Source organism: Strix uralensis, chromosome 24 (assembly GCF_047716275.1).
Source record: "Strix uralensis isolate ZFMK-TIS-50842 chromosome 24, bStrUra1, whole genome shotgun sequence".
NCBI lineage: Eukaryota > Metazoa > Chordata > Aves > Strigiformes > Strigidae > Strix > Strix uralensis.
Window position 1 is genome coordinate 5836016 of NC_133995.1, and position 17375 is coordinate 5853390.

Consider the following 17375-nt stretch of genomic DNA (forward strand, 5'->3'; position numbering starts at 1 on the left):
CTTCAGCTCCATAACAGAGTGGTATTGGACCACTGCAGAACATAAGAACCACAGTATAAATCCCAGCTAAGAGCCATGATGACACATCTTCCATGAATGACGTATCCACCATGGGCTAAAGCCTTCACAGGTGAAATCCAGACCCTGGCTTCAGCTGGGACCTCAGTCCTCTGTACCTCACACACTGCCCACTCTCTCTACCTCTTCCATAGCAACTTATTTTCCTACAGTGTCCTAAGTTCGGACAGGAAGCAGCTGCTAGATTTAGGTGTAGTAGCAATTTCAAGACACAAGTGCTCCATCTCTCCTTTCCTGTTACCATGATCACAGCAGAGCTGGGAGAAACTCATCAGCGTTCACAGCTGAGCAGCCTCAGCCCATTATCAAATGAGTTAGTATAAAACCTCTGGTAGAGGAAGTCATTATTTTTTTCAGACTTTGTGGAAGAATTTAGCAAGCAAGGAGTTGCTCAGTAAATTCTTAGGCTGCCTTATCTCAGGCCATGGTTTTGGGGGAAAAAAAAGAAAACAAAAAAGCCTCTTGCAAAAATATTTGAAGGAATATAAAATTGAGGTAAGCCTTAAAATAACTTGTCCTTTTTTTCACAGAAATGGAGAAAAAGGAGACTAATGTAGCAAATTTTGTTAGAAATAGAATAATGTAGCATTTTGTTTGAATTCTTGGTCTGAGGAGTGTGTGATCCAGCAATAAGGTAACAAAAGGTAAGGGAGAAGGGGAGTCTGGGGAACAGTCAAATGTTTCCCCGAGGTTTCATGGTTATTTGTCATTATGCATAGTTTTTGTAGCCATTATTTTTGTGCTGTCTGCCTGTTTATCAGTACAAACCTTGCAGTAAGTAAGACAGAACAAAAGTAGGGAAAAGGACTGTAAAGGAGTGGGCAGGGAGCGTTTGCAGAAGCCAGTTCTGCAGCATTTCTCATGGTGTGGGTCTGTCCATGCCCTGTGCAGTGTCACGAGTTGTGCAAGAGGCTAAAGCACCAGGCTGGCGGAGGGCATGCAGTTGTTTCAGTGGTGGCTTATGAACACTTCCCTGTTCAAGAGGCTGTGATGTGTCATACAGGGAGGACAGACTTTTAGCACTACTTTCAAAATTTCCAGTATTTTTGTCTCTCCATTGAAAGAGTAGAGAATTGATGTTGGATCTCAGCATCCCTCTGCATTGCTAATAGGCAAATGGGATCTTTTCCTGACTCCAAATTCATTTTTCACTCTATTATAAAACGTAACACAAATTTAAGTAAAAAATTTGATCTTTCACAGAAAGCAAATATATTTTTGGGTTAAAAATCACAAATTTGCACTAAAGTATGGTTTTCCTCATCCAAAGATTGCTGACTGTCTGTGAAGACCTGGTGTCAAAACTGTTTGTGTTGTAGTGTTGGGGAATTCCTTGGGTTTAGACTGTCATGCTTGAGCATGAGTCAGAAACAGTCCCTTAAAAAATGATGATAAATTGCTCTGTGTGGCTCAGTGCTGGTTCCACTACAGTCCTGAACAAGTTCTTGTAAGGGCTGGTGGGTTCAGTGTGTGTGTATTCCAGAGAAAGGGAGGGATCAGGCAGGAAACTGTGGCCGTCAAAAGATGAGGAGATTCTCCAGCTTTGGTTACAGCTTAGCACTGTGCTCAGGGACAGATCTTTTCATACCTATTCAAGCTTTCTGTCTAGAGATACATTGAGCACAAATATATATGGAATTATATTCCCTCTATGGAATAGTTAACAGGCCTGAGCTGCTTCTGCGGAGACTTCAAAAGACTGAGGATATAAAAGGTTTGGTAAGGAAATAGAAGACACTGTCAGTTGTGTGTGATAGTAAATCTCTGTGAGTCATTCCTGGGGGCTGCTGAAATAGTATTACACTGCTGTCGTTTAGATGATTCCAGTTCCAAAATTATTAGCAACTCTTTTATGTATGTTTGTTCCCTTGCTGCCTCCCAAAGACTCTCCTTTTCCTTGACAGAGGCTTTCAGAGGGATCCTTCCCTTCAGAGTTGCTTTTTGTGCTGCATCAAAGGTGCAGGGCTCTGTGCACTTAGTCTGATGTGCCTCAGTACTCCGGATTCTGCATCTTAATAATCAACTCCTAAGAGGCATTTAACAGCCATGAAACAACTGCTTTAAGGCCTTCCTACCTTGATTCACACAGATTTAGCCTGTCCTTAAGTAACTGATTTCTATTAAATGTTGCATGTGCAGAGGAGGAATCGCTGCCGGGACAGTTGTCCCTTGAGCCAGTGACCACGTTGTCCTTTCAGGGGGTGGTGGAGCTGGGCCAGGCAGTGCCAGGGGACATGTTGTTTGCATGACACACTTATACCTGTTTTAGAAGAGGAAGCTCTGCCCACAGTGACTTGGCTTATGGTCCTGGAGAAGCCAGAATCTCCAGGTAATAGGGACCAGAGCTGGCCCATCTCCATCATAGCAGTGCAGAGCATTTCTCAATCTGAAAAGAAACTTGCTTTGGTGGTAGAAACTTAAAAAAAATTCCTTTCCTAGTGCTGGAATATCATGCATTGTATAGCATCTTAGACAAATGCAAGAGAAACACTGTACCTGAGCTCCCCTTGCCTCTTATACTGCCTCACACCTTCTGTTACCTGAAAAACACAAGAGCAGAAGCAGGAGGAATCTTGGCTTCATGCCTGTCTTGGAGCTGAGAGAAGGGGCACTGCTGAGGGTGGATCAGGGATTAGTAGATGCCTTCTCTGTGTACCCTCCTATCCTGCACTGGTACTGCTGGAAGAAGTGGCTGAGCTCAGTGGTATTCCACTTGGCTTGGGACAGAAATCCTTCACTGCTGTTTTACAACTAAATTCATACTTAAATAATTGAATTGACCATATCAACAGAGCTTGGCCGGTTCAGAAGACACAGATGCATTAGGCAGAATTCAAGCAGAAGCTTTTTTCTCCCCACTGCATCAGCAGAAGCCACACTTCACCATCTTGCTACAGTTACAATGTTGTCCCTGAAAGACCCCTTGACACTCCACTAGCAACATTATTAAAATCAGCCAGTCCTTGGCCTCAGAAAAACAGAGAAATGTTTCAGTTTTTAGAGGCACATAAACTTCCATGTGGCTGATTCTGAACCTGGATGCTTTGCAGGCCTGGGTTCAACCACAGTGGAGGTGAGGGAAGGAGAAAGACATGGGTGGTGCAATACTACATCCCTATTTATGCACCTGCTGAGCAGAGGTGACGGAGGGCATGGGGAACAGCTTCTGTATCTTTCTGCTCCTTTCCCTTGGCCTCCCCGAGGGACTCTGCTGTCTGGAAATCAGGACAAAGCCAGCTCTCCTCAAGGTGTGTAAAGCCACCTGTGGAAACCTCCAGTTCAATCACTGAGCCACCATGTGTTCATCACAGCCACAACCAAAGTCTCCCTTGAGCAATGGCTGTCGCAGCTCTGGGGTGGACTCATGGATCTTCTGCAGCTGGCTCTGCCTCAAATAGCTGCTTTGGGAAGCACAAGCAGTGGCAGGTCTTATTTGTCTTGACTCCGTGCTTTCTTGGCTTTACGCTTGTTCCAGCTGTTGCTTACAACCAGAGAAGGCCTGTCCTTCCACTCGCGCTCTGCTCCCCACACACCTCGTGCTTGCCATACTGGGAAACATGCCCCTCGTCAGTGGGACTTGGCAGATTCCCTTCTGCCTCACCTTGAAATCCCTGTGCCCTTCTCTGCCCTTCAAGGCAGTGACAGTAAAGAAGTGTAATGGCAGTAAATTCCTCTGCCTCCCCACTGCCAGTGGATGTGCTCACAGTGCTCTCCCCTGGGCCAGTACCTACCTGCCTTGCTCCATCAGAGCAGTGCAGAAAGACTGCACTGACACCCTGGCTGCAAATAATTTCCAATTATATGAATAAGCAGCTTATTAACAATACATTCTGGCTAATCATTTTGTGCTAGATATCTTTGCATTGTCTTGTCCCCAAATCCCTCTCTCATCAGGCACTTGATGCTCAGTAACAAGAGGGGGGAATGCACTCGTTCTCTTACGAACAAATCCCAAGAGTCTGCAATTACTTCAGTTTCTGCAACTGGTTGCCTACAAACTGTGCCAAGAACTGTGCTGCATTGTAATGCCTCATCCTTTCCCACCGAATCTGCATTTGCTATGTCCATTGGAGGTCCTGTCTTTGAGAAGAGAAGCTCTTTGGGGCAGGACAGGTCACGAAGAGACGTCTGTCCAGGAGCCAGCATGTTAGTCACTAAGGAGCAGCAAGGAAGTAATGAAGTTGGTCCTTTTGCTGCATCTCTGACAGAGGTTCAATATGGCTTTTAATTATAGTATCACAGGAAATAAGATGAATGTTATCTCAGGAGGTCACTTAATCTAGCCCAGTGACACACAGTAGGATCAGCTCTTTCAATGTAATTTCTAAAGATCTCTGTTTAACTAGTTTAGGTTGCAGCATTCTCCTGGTGGCCTATTGCAGTGCTGCACCATCCTTACTTGAAAGCTTCTCCTAACATCTGACTCTCCCTGCTAGTTAAACGCCTCGCTTCCTTTTGTATCCGCTGTGGACTTGGAGAACAGATTATTCCCTTTCTCTTGCTTTGTGTGCAGTGGCACCTGCCATGCCTCCCCTCAGTCTTTCCACTCCAGACTAACCATCCCTGTCTTTTAATTTTCCCTCCTAGGTTGTGTTTCTGACAGCTTGGATTGCTTTTTTTTTCCCCTTCTCTGAACTCTCTCATCAATCCACCTCTTCTCTGCCTATCTACTTGGAGGCCCCAAAGCCCCCTGAAGTTTCTTTTTGAGCTTTTCATCCAATCAAGGATGAAACCATACGCATCTCTGTTGCCTTCCATAGAAATTCTTGCTTCCCCGTTGACGTACTCTCGTTACCATGAAACACCCAGAAACCTCTTTGGCTTAGACACTCCTTAAAATGTCAGTGGTCTTACAGAGACTTCCCTGCTTTAGGTTTACCTGCCCCATGCGTTGGCCCTTGCTGAGCACTATCGGAAGACCTGGCAGAGGGGGTCCCTGTCGCAGCAGCGTTGGGGCTGCTCCGTGCGGTGGCGGGGGGCTGCTACCGAGTTGTGTTGCCAAGGACAGGGCTGGTTTTGGGGTGCGAGGCCGCTAGAGGGCAGAGGAAGATCAGGAATGGGGTGCTGGGCTGGGGGACGGGGTCTGCAGGAGGGGGGGCTTTGCAGGCAGCGCGGGGGGCTTCGGCACCCAAGTCCTGTCTCTGCTCACAAACATCCGGAAAGCTGCCTGGAGCTCGGCCCTGAGGTGAAATGTTGGTCTTTGCAGTGCCTTTGCGATATTCCCCGTGTTTTGCATGAAAATGAAATGCTTGCTCAGCAGTGCCCGAAGCCCGGGCTGGCATGCTGCTGGCTGCAGGCAGGTGCCCAGCCCTGCCAGTTTGTCCATCACTCCTCTGTTTCCCCCGGCTCTGAGAGGCAGGTGCCCATGTCAGCCTGTCTTGTGCGTGCCATGAAGTTTTTAGAGAAGCTGTGTATGATTGCCTCACGCTGCAGTGTGCCCTGAGAGAGATCTTGAACAGACAGCCAAAGACCCTTCTTCCCAAAACCGTAAGACTGTAGTCTTAAGACCTTATTGATCCGATGATGGAGCCTGCCGGGCCCTTCCTGCGGGCATCGCCACCACTTGCTGCTTCAGCAGAGCAACACAAACCTGTTCTTCACCCTCATGCAGGCCTGGTGCTCTATGGGGATGTGAGGCAGTGGGGAATGGATGCGAACTAATCCTGAGAAAGAGGGATGCTGGGATAAGGGAGAGGTGGGGGCTTGTAGGATAAGATGGTAGAAAATGGCTCAGAGAAACGGTAGCTTTAGTGAGCGGTGAGAGCAGGAGCGTGGCTGGGGGGAGGCAGGCAGAGCCAGAGGCGCTGGCTGTGTGCGTGCAGGGGCTGTGGGGCACACGGGACAGGCACTCTGTAAGCAGGACATGGGCCGTGGGCTTGGCTCTGCTCTAAAGGAGAAGAGGCCCCACAGCAGCAGCTTAGTGAGAGGCCTGGTGTTTGGTCTGTTCCACATCAATGGGGCGTCCAGCTGTGGCTGAGGATGAAAGCAAGCGAGACAGAGAGGATTAAAGGCTCCCAGGGTCTCCTCTAACCCGCCTAAGACTCGCAGAGAGGGCAGTGTGCGGCTTCAGGAAGGCTTCTTCATATGGAAAATATTATGTGAGGGAGAGAAAGAGAAGGGGGAAGGGAAAAGGGAGAGAGGGAGACTGCTGTCCAGAGAGTGCTGGGGGGAAGACTGATCACAAAAAGCATTTTGGAGGCTCAGACCAAGCCCAAGGAGAAAGTGCTGAGCTCGGCCATACCAAGAGTGTGGTGGGGCACAGGTGTGATGAGTTTGTGAGGCATGCAGACAGGGGAGAGAGCGCAAGGTCTAAATGTGTGAAGAGCACATAGCAGCAGAAAAATAAAGGGATGAAAGAAGGGGGGAAGTGGAGAAGGGGAATGAGGAGGCTGGCAAAAGGGAGGAGAAAGGACAGAAATGGAGGGGGAGGTGGTGAAAGGCAGAATGAGGGACGTGGAGGAAAGCGAGAGGTGGTGAAAGGCCAGCTGTCTGCTCCATTGTGTTATTAACCAGGTCGCCAGGTGGAAGCGCCCCGCACGCAGCCCTCCTGGCCCGTTTCCTACCCCCGCCAAACTTCTCCCAGGAATGCTTGTGATGGGGAACAAATTGCTAACAGAAGTGAGACATTTTGCACTGAATGCAAGCAAGTTTCCAGTGAAAGGTTTCCTGTCAGCGGGTTGGGACTGCAGGGTGTGGAGCCTTTCTGCCTGCTCTGGCAGAATAATCCTGTGAGTTAACACGGAGCATTGGTTATAGCACAGGATAAAGGACCCGAGGCTGGGCTTTCCTGCCTTCTGTTTTGGCTGCCACCGTTTGGCTGCTTTCATTCACTGTTATTTTCTGCTTCACCCGCGTGTGGCATTCTCGGTCTCATTAGCCCTTCCTCTGCTCCCCCCCCCCCCCCCCCCCCCCGGTGAGATCTCCTGAGTATTCACAGGCTTCCACTCTACTTTCCTCCTTGATTTATACTGTTGAACTGAATGACCTTCCTTGACCTCATTTTCATGACAGTGTGAGCACACACATCAGCACTCAGCGAATGGCAGAGTCCCTCCCTTGCAGTTCTGCCCTCTGAGCTGCAAGGACTCTCCTGTTCACACGGGGGGTAAGTTTGGTGTGTGCTCACATGCTGCAGATGGGTGCCCCATCACCTGCATCTGCAGCACTCGCTTGCACGCAGGAGTCCAGAGATGTGGAAGGTGCTGGCTGAAAATTGCTGCTCTGTGTATCTCTGCATATAGGGACAGTGTTCAGCTGAGCTGGCGTGCATGCACAAGCTGTATGCAGGGAAATACTCCCGTGTATTTCACTCTATAGACGTGTGGAACTTTTCCTTTCTCCATCACCTATGCTTCGAGGGAGCCCGCAGATATGTGGTCTGTCCCTGTGAGAAATGAACACCAATACTTTCTCTCCTTTCTAGCTACGTTGCTGTGTTCTTGGGCATCGCTGCAGTAGCTGAAAACTTGCTAGATGGGCCAGACAAGCCAAAACACAGAGCTGGGAGATGTGCATCGACTCTCTGGTACAGACACACTTGCAAGGTGAGGGAATTTCTATCACCACAAATACCCTGGTGCTCTGTGACTCTTGATGGAATAAGTGGATTTTAACAGGAGAGAGATGACTTCTCCCTCCTCCCTAGAAAACGCATAGCTGAGTCTCTGCTCCTGGTTCTGAGGAATTTCAGACAAAAGTCTGAAGTTCTTAAGTGTAAGAGGAGCCGCCAACTCAAAGGTGCTGCTGGGTTTTGGAACAGCAAGTCAGCTGTGATCCTGTCTGCCGTACTCCAGCTGCACCCCACCCAGACTCCACTCTGACATCCCAAAGCTGGGTGTCTTCCACACTCTAAATAGTTGGCAAAGCAGCTTTGCCCCCTTCCCTAGCCCAGTGGTGTATAAATCCCTTTGTCCCCTAGTCTGGAAATCTGCCTTCCTGTCCCTCCCTTCCCTGCCTTCCTGGGAAGTCAGCGTGGATATGGTGCTGCCGACTTGCCTGTCTGAGCTGCTTAGTTAAGAATAATAAACAAACTCCTAAATGGAAGGATATTCTTTAAACCTGCCTTGTGCTGCCTGCCAGGGAATGCAGGCAGCAAAGCCCACCTCCTGTCCCCCTCCAGCCCTAGCTCCAGGCTCTCCTGAAACCTGATCTCCTTTGCTGTGGAGTTGCACCATGGCCTCTCTGTGCACCTTCCCCCCTGACCCTGTCTGGATTCTCCTGTCCTTTTCCTGACACACACCCAACAAGCACATGCTCCTCGCTCAGACACGGGCATACCACAGAGGGGCACGCAGTGACACTGCCACATCTGGAAGCAGAGGCAGAGGTGTGCTATGCCCACTGCACAGATGGGCACGTAGTGGGTTTACACACGTCCATGCCCACCCCTTCACATAGGTATACGCAAACACGTTGTGAAAAGTGAGGCAAATGCCCATCGTGCCAACAACTAGAGGCTGCTCACCCCTTGGGGAAACCCAGCTAGGCAGCGTATGGAGATGGGAGGCAGAAATGCTCCAAAAAGTTCACAGGCACATGGAAGTAGTGCCCACGCAGCCCCAGACGGGAAAAGCAGCGTGGCACCAGATCCGTAAAGAAGCGCCAACCTCCTGTCTCAGCATGACAGCAGCACATACCCAATAGCAGGCTCCCTGATAAACCCAGCCAGCATGTGTCCTGAGTTCCCTCACACTCACCTCCTCTTGCAGACGTGTCCATCCATCTCTCTTGCTATTTTTTGTTTTGCTTTTCTTTCATATATGTGCACTCTTCCCTCACTCTCACACATCCCAGCTCTCCTATGTATACCTGCTGGTCCATTCTCCCATTCCCTGCAGGTTTACCCCTCATACAAGGATACGCTACACACACCACCCTTACTTGTGCTTGAGATGCTGACCTTCCTCTACACATCTGGTTTGCTTTCATACATGCTCCGTTCTCTGCAGCATCTCTGACACAAGTATGTCTTTCTCTGTGTCTCCATGTTGCTCGTGCACCTTCTATTTAGGCACACAGACATCTTCTCCCACATTCTCCTGCTTGTTCCCCCCGTTCCAGCTCACACAGCTTCCCAGCTTTCCTTCTCTGTGGCCCATTTTCCTCATGCCAGCATTCACAGCTAGCAGGAAGAGGATGTCAGTTAGAGGCTAAGCAGTCCCTGGGACCCTCTGGCCCTGCCACACTTTTCAACCCACTTCTCATTTTTCTTCTTCTCTTTTTGTAATTTATTGTTTTAGGCTCTCCTCCTCCTCCATGCCTGCTAAAGGGAACTCGGCTCCTTGCCTCCTCTTCTCTCTGTTTTCATCTTAAGAGAAAGGGAAAAACCCATTTTGCTCTTTCCCCAGCTCCAATTCCCCTTCCACCCCCACACCCTCCCACCCCCCTTCCCAGCCCTGAAACCTTTTCCTGATAGTGTTGCTGTAACTGTTCAATTAAACGAGCAATTACAAAATCAATCAAACCGAAACGTGTGCTGTGCGCTGAGGGGGGACCGACTGCAGAGTGGGGACGTCGCCTGAGCCTGTCCCAGCCTGAAGGCAGCTCAGCTCACAGCTCAGCTGAAATTGTCTCGTTTGATGGTGAAACATTACTCTGAGGACAGCTACTCTGCTTCTGTAGGGTCACACACTCTGCTGTGTGATGCTAGCGATGCTGGCTTCACATCACCTGCAAATTTCCCCTATCTGAGAAAATCCTGGCAAGTATTAACCATGGCCTTTGGTTTGAATTGGCCAGTAAGGGGGTGCGAGTTGGAACAGGCCATTGGGGATGTTCAGGTGAGGGTGGTTTCTGCAGCAGTAGGAAGGAAGGGAAGTGATGAGGTGAAAATGGTAAACCCAAGCATGGGTTGTCTTGTGTAATTTCATGGGGTTACACCTGCTGACTTCCTCTCCCCTTTTGTGTGGATGTTTCTGCTCCTGCTACCCACTTAACACCTTGAATCAGCGTGTGCCCTGGCTCTTTGCCACTATCTACTGTTTTCTCACCAGGCAACACTCACACTGTCTTACTCCCCACTATCCATGTCTCCTCAGAACTACATCCATGATTTTCACTGCAGGAATTCCATTTTGACACCTGCAGCCCTCTTGGTGCTGTCATAAGCAAGCAGCTAGACTGTCCTTGACACAAAGGCACAAATCCTTCTAGACTGATCACAGACAAGAAAAGATGAGCTGGAGAGCAGGTTGGATTAAGAGGAAAATGTACAAAGCAGATGAGTTTTGGTTCATGTGTGGGCAGAATCATGGCAGCTTTCCAGTGGCACGAGGTGACCAGCTTTAGCATACAATATTTACCAGGGAGACCCAGATCCTGCTCTTGATTACAGCAGGGAAACACCACCACCACCTCATGCCTTGAAAGGCTGAGGCAAACTGATGAGAATTTGAGACCAGAGGGCTTAATGGAAAGGATGGGGAAGGCTGCTTATGAGCAACATGCATGAAAGGCACAACTTCAGAAAGCCCTTGGGCCTGGTATAATCCATTTGGGCTGCCAGGAGCACACCGTTGTCTTGCTGGTGGGTTCTGGTCCTGCTCTTAGAGGAAGACTTCCCTCCAGATTCAAGAGAAGCAGGCTTGGAGCTATTTAATGAGGAGCTCTTATCCCAGACTTGACCCTGATTTTGCACAGTCAGAAAAGCAGCATCCCAAAGGCTTATCATTCCTTTAAGAGCAGAAATCTGGCGAGTTTCCTAGGGCAGGAGTCCAGTTTGGCTTTAATTTTTAGTGAGTAATACTTAAAGCCTGGTCACCCTGTAGATCCTATAGAAACACAGGACTGTTACACACTTCCTAATGCAGCAGGAGGTGCACAAATCAGTTTGCCAGGGGGCTTTAATGAGGTCCCCTATCCTCATTTTTAGTTTGGTCACAGCCCGATTTGCCAGTTTTATATATATATAAAAATATTCAAGATAAGCACCAATACACAACTGCTGCTTTAACTCTGTTCCAAAATTCCCCGTGTCTGACGGTGACATTCAGAGCTGTTGCAAAGCTCATCTATTTCCCCACCCACCTGGAGATGACAGGGTGGAGAGGGCTGGAAAGGGAGGAAATTTGGCAGGGGGAGCAGCGGCGGGTAGGTTAATTTTTATGTCACTTGTCTTGCTAGTGCTGTTATCTTGGATTGTACTGGTACCATTTAGAGTGTATTTACTGGGTATGCCAAGGACGCCTGGAGCCTATGGCCCTGGTGTTTGTATAAATCTAAGTAAGTAAGTGTGTGTTTCAAAGCACTTTAAGGTCTATGGCGTCAGCCCAGCTGCATGGCCGTCGTGCAGGCAATGCCGGTCTGTCTGCGGGCACTACCCAGTTAGGAATCTTTTAATCTCCTTCGATGACTTGGTAACGTCCTTTGGCTCTCAGTCCTAGAAAGATTTTACCTTGTGACTTTGAGGATAAAACAGACTGGTACCACTCCCTGCCAGCCTTTGGTTAGAAGGAGCAGCTGCAGAGCCCAAAGGAGATTCCCATTTTTCTTGGTCGGTTTGGGACCCAAGGCTCTTGGAGAGGACTCATTTATGGGAAAGATCTAAAATGCCAAAGAGGGACAGGGAGGGATATTATTTTGCAACCCTTTTGTCCAAAAGCCACAAATCTCTCACCCGTGGCTCTGCCTGCCCCTTGGCTCTCCCTTCACGCCGGGTGTGTACAATCACGTGTGTGAAACAGCGTGGCCTGTGCCCCTGCCCCACAGACGCAGGACCATTAGTCAGGCCACATATGGGAAGGAGCAGGTTACAATTTGCTGATTAGGAGGGAGGAAAATCCAACTGGCTCCTTGGAGGACAAACCCCCCTGGTGCAGATAAAGGCCACGGAGGGGCTCTCGGTGCGAGAGACCTCTCAGTTGCTCCAATTTGTGGTAGTGTTTGCTGGGCGTGATGGAGGTGGATGAATGAACCTGGACACACTCACCTGGTTTCTGTCAGGTGGGGAGACTGTTGTCTCTGAGGAATTGACTCCTGATTTATGAAGCGCTCGCTCCTGACTTGCAGTAAGATGAATAATAGGGAAATTTGGCCCCTGCTCCCTGCTTAGGGGACGGCATTGCATGCTCTGAGATAAACACACAGCTCACACGCTCACAGATCCCAGTCTGGCATTTCTGCAGCCCCCAGGCTCGCACCGACCTTGCTAACACCCTTCGGGGCCTGATCCTGCTGAGGCGGTGCTGGGCAAGGGAAGTGCTGCAGTAGTGTCACAGATTGGAGCTGCCCTGGTGCCACGCCACGTGCTCGCGGTACTGCAGAATGCCACGCGGGTGGCACGGCGTGAAAGCCTCTGGTCACGTCCAGCTGTCTGTTTGCCATCTATATTTGGTAAAAAAATGATTTGGAATTGTTTGTTTGTGGCTCCTTGGAAACCCCCCTTAAGAAATGGCTTCTTTTGTTTGCTTACTTGGGAAAAATATTTTCCCCTCCTTCTTTCACTATTTTGAAACATTAAAAAAAGCAAAGCTTTAAAGGGCCCAAGAACATCCAGGACGGACTGTCAACAGCAGCCTCTGTATCCTTCCTCATGGCTCAGTGCTTGCCTTGGTCTTCGTCTCTTCCAGACACTCTGCTCCACCTTCTTGTAAATTCTGACAATGAAAACACTATTTAAATGTCCTCGAAGTTTCTCTTTCCATTGAAAAAGGGGATTTATTCTCTTTTTTTTTTTTAATCAGAATTAATGTGATTCTAATGTGTTCCTTTTGATCTTCAGGGGATTTTTTACACTGATGATCCCTAATTTTGAAATGATTTTTTTTTTGTTTTAATTGTTTTAAAAAGCTTTAGTGAAGGGGAAAAAAAATCCATCCTACTTCTTTGGCACATCTTTAACCTTTAAGTACCTCTGGAAAAAAATGTTTAAAATATATTATACATTTTTAAACAGGGTGCTTTTGACAGGTCAGTTTCAAACCTCTCTCTCTTTTCTTGCGCTGTGTTGGAATAAGACAATTTTGCAGCTTGGATTTTTTTGACAGTTAAATTGCAATGTAGGCAGAGGGTGGAATAGGGATCCTGTCTCTTTAACTCTCTAACTAGACAAAGACTTTTCCCCTTTGAGAGCTGAGCCCAGGATCAGAACTGTCAGATGATCTCGTAGCACTTGGGAGAGTTTGCAAAGTCATAATTATATCTTTTAACCTGTCTTGCTCTTTGCAAAAGAAAGGTCCTATTATATTGAAATGAGATTATTAGCCATCAAATACTTTCTTTCTTGGGATTCTTCTTCTTTAAAAAAAATTCAAATACCTTAACTACTTCGCAATTGAATTTTTATAAGATTTACTTTTCACTAAATAAATGTTCTGTAGCAGCTATTTTTTAAAGTATTTTTAAAAGGGTGTTTTCAATATGCAGATGCAAAAAAATCAGACTAAATGTCTGAAATGTCACCTGTATAATTAAAGGAAGGTAAAGTTTCAGAGCTCAGTTCATTTTTTTTTTTTTTCCTGGCTTAGTTGGTGAGCTTCAGTATTCAAAAACCCTGCTTCTTTTCCTGATTTCATTGCCAAAAATATTTTTTTTTCCTGAAACCCAATCATTTTCAACCTTCCATTTTCTTCCCTTTTTTCTGTGTCTTTTCTTCTTTCTCAAACATGAAAAAAATGAAAATGAAACCCCAAATAACTGGGGAGGTGTTGTCTTTTTTTTTTTTTTAAATCCACACAATTAAAATCACTGCACTGCGGTGTCAATATGTGCTTTAACAAAAGGTGACGACTGCATTAAAGCAATCAGGGTAACACCAAAAATCTAAGTTAAAATATGATACCAAATTCAAGTAAGAGCCTCTTTAAACTAGCTCATCTGAGTACCAGTTGGCAAAACAGTTACACCCAGGCCTAATTTGAAATTTGAGATTAGTTCCAGGTTACACAAACAATAAATATTTAGCACGTGTTTAAATATCTAGCTGAATAAGGATTAAAATGAATATAAAATAGCTGAAATCCAGGAACAATCTGGGCCTGATCCAAAGACCTCTACAGTCAGTGGAGGATCCTTCCACCTGCTACAATAGCTTTGGCTCAAGCACCCCTTTGTTGGAAGTGATTGGTCACTTTAATCGAATGATTAAAGTGCTGTCATTTATAGCTCTATAATTCAGATTGTGTCAGCCTTTCCATTATAAACTCTCTTTCTTTTCAAGGGTGGGTTATGTCTTGGCCATAAAAATTCATTCTGAGATTAAATTCGGCATGTTCTGATCTAACAAAGGAATCGTTCCTTGTGCAGACAAAACTCCCCATTAAACTCACAGGATGCCAGGAGGTCACAACTGGTTTACATTTTTTTAAGGGATTAGATACATTTAAATTTTTTAAAATGCACCGTATAGTACACAGGGCCCGATCCTGCAGCACTCTCAATCATGGAAGTCACTTCACCAGTGCGAGTAGTTTAAGATAATGGGAAATATTGCCACGAGTAAAGTTACTCATATGTGTATGTGTTTCTTAATACCACAGTCTGGTGTATGTTTGGTGCACACCTTCGGGTTGCATGCTGTCATAACGCATGTATATTTTCTGTTGACTATATATATTTCTTCTTTTAATTCTAAAGACTAAGAATAAAGGCCATTGTTTAATACACATTTCCTTAACCTTCTCAAAAAGATGTCTCAGTCCTAATGAAAACCAGGAGACTGACAGATCAAAAGAACCTCCCTGATGTTAAATAAGGCCCCGTTTCTGAATGAGACCCACCTGGGGAAACTGTTCATGAAGAACCTCAGGACAGCAAAGTTAGGAAATTCATTGAGCTGCACTTTATATACACCCAAGCACCTGCTGAATGTTAAGCACGTGTTTTCTGTATCTCTAGAACTCCCCCTGCTCCTGTTGCTTTGGTATTGAAACACCTCCCTGTCCTACCTGTTTTTAATACTCACAACCCATTACAAACTAAAGATATTTTTTTCCCCCTGGTTACAGGACAGACCCAGTGCCTTCAAGGAAACTACCTGACACTGTATCAGCAGGAGTTCTCTGTCCATCCAGCTTTCAGTTACCATTTTCATGCTAAAGCTGCACCAGCTGCCTCTAAGTTCAAGGTAGGAGCAAATGTCTGGTTTTATTTCTGCATTTGTGCCCTTATATTTCTTTTCCAACCGGATGACTCAAGAGGAAAGAGTGGTAGATATTCATGTAGTACCTCAGTGAGCTACCTTTAATTGTCCGTGTGTGCTAGAGAGTCCAGCAGGTAAAACTAGCGAGCCAGTTCAACCTGTGTAAATTGGCAGTGTCCCCTTGACTCACTGGAGCAGTTCCAGTTTACACCACTGAGGATCTGACTTGGAATTTCAAGGCTTTTCAGTCACCATCATAAATATCTCTTCTTTTTCTTGGCAATGAAATAATCTATAGAGCAGTTCCAAAAAATTAAAAGAAGTTGTTGGCAGATGTGTCTATTAGTTTGAGCGGTAGGTTTTTGGCTTTTTTGAGATTTGAGCTCAGACACAGGGTAGCATGGAGGCTTCTTAATGTCCACAGTAGCTTTACCTTTGGCTGTGCAGTCAGCTGAGCTGTCCCTAGAGGAAAGCACTTTGTTTCCCTGGGTCGATTCTAGAGAGGCATAGGAGAGGTTTAAATGAGAGACCCTGGAAGTATATAATAAGGGGAATTCAAAAGCTACCCCTTGTCTCACTGGCAAGCGACCTTGGCGAGTCCATAAGAAGTCCACTGAAGTCAGTACCTTTGTTCCAGCTTTTGACAGAGATGGTGTGTGGCTTATGGAATGTAAGCAGTAGGTGATGTCTCACTTTGCATATTTGAAACATGGAAAATAACGCCTTTCTCAACAGCAGATTCCTACGGAAAACGTTCTCAGCCTTCTGGGAGTAAAATTCCTCCGCAGGGCAGGAGGTGTTATGCCTTTGGAAACCCTGCAAAGTCAGGCCTGTCATTGCAATGGAAGGAGATTGGGGTTGGCGCCTCTGTGGGTGTGAGTGTAAACATCCATCTGGGTGTGCCAACTAGAACGTGCCCTGGCTTTGTTATTACTAAGGCCCGGCTCCTCTTAAACTTTCTCCTGAGTGATTATCGTTGTGCTTGCAGTTCCGGGGGACGTGGAAATTGGCTTGTTTACTCTAATTTGGCAACAGTGAGCTGTCAGCCCTTTGAGGCACTGGAGTACTTCCTTGAAGTCAAGAGTTGCTGTTCAGCAACTTTGCAGAGCAGATCTGAGAAGAAACTGAGCCCATATTTTGGACAGAAAAATGAGGTTTCAATTGATATAGCTCACCTCAACCGTACCCCATGCATTTCTTCCTGCTGATCCTCCCTCCCATTGCTATCACCAGCCTGGGCTCAAACTCACCAAAGCCAGCACAAATCAAGGTGAAAGGTGAAAGGTTGTATAAATTCCCCATCAGAGCTTAAATTGCCTAGATTTTTTTTAATTTGGTCCTGGGACTCGTTCAGGAAAAACGTCAAAGCCTTCTGCTCCATTATTTGTGCTGAGCTAAAAATAACTTTGGGGGCCCCACCTTAACTGAACACACTCCCTTGAAAACAGAGCAGTATACAAATTCCCATGTACTGGTTCTTTTAGATTTCTGGCAGCCAGAAAACAAAGCCATTAGAAGCTAGAAAACTCTTACTCTTTGTGGTGTCACCCTTCCTGATAGAAATCAATGGGTCAGTTGGAACACAGCAAGCAGCAGCTCCAACACGTGGATGAAGGACTTGCTTTATTTCCAGCCAGATATTGCCAAGCCTTCAGCCAGAGCCACCAATGCAGTATCTAATGCTGTCGATGTCTTAACACCAGTGTAAAGAAAAAGCACTCTGCAGCAGGGGAGCTGCCCTCTGTATTGTCTTTTTCTTCTAATAATAGTGCAAAATCTGAACTAGGAGTCTGGGCAGCACCTTGAGAGCTCGTCTGCCGCTCTCCAGGCAGTCTTCCCCAGGGGGAAGCCAGTCATGGGTCAGTGTTCCTGGTTGAAATTACATTATCAGAGGGGGTGTTGCTCTTGCCCTCTATGTCTTTCATCTGTGGACAGACACATCCTTGGGAATTGTCGTATGTTATGGTCCTGAAAATGTGTTTGTAATCTGTTCTCCTCGTCAGGTCTCTGTGATGACCTGGAGGAGATTGTTGGTGGGCTGTCCAGCTACCCAACCAGATTTATGTGTGCACCTGTAAACATCTTGTCCTTGGTTCCTGCCATGGTGGTGAAATGGGCTGAAATGGCATTTGCTAGCACCGGAGACCAGTGCAGACAGGATCTCTGCTGGTGGGGCCTTTTCAGCCAATACTAACTTCCCAAGCTTTGCTAAGCGAAGCAT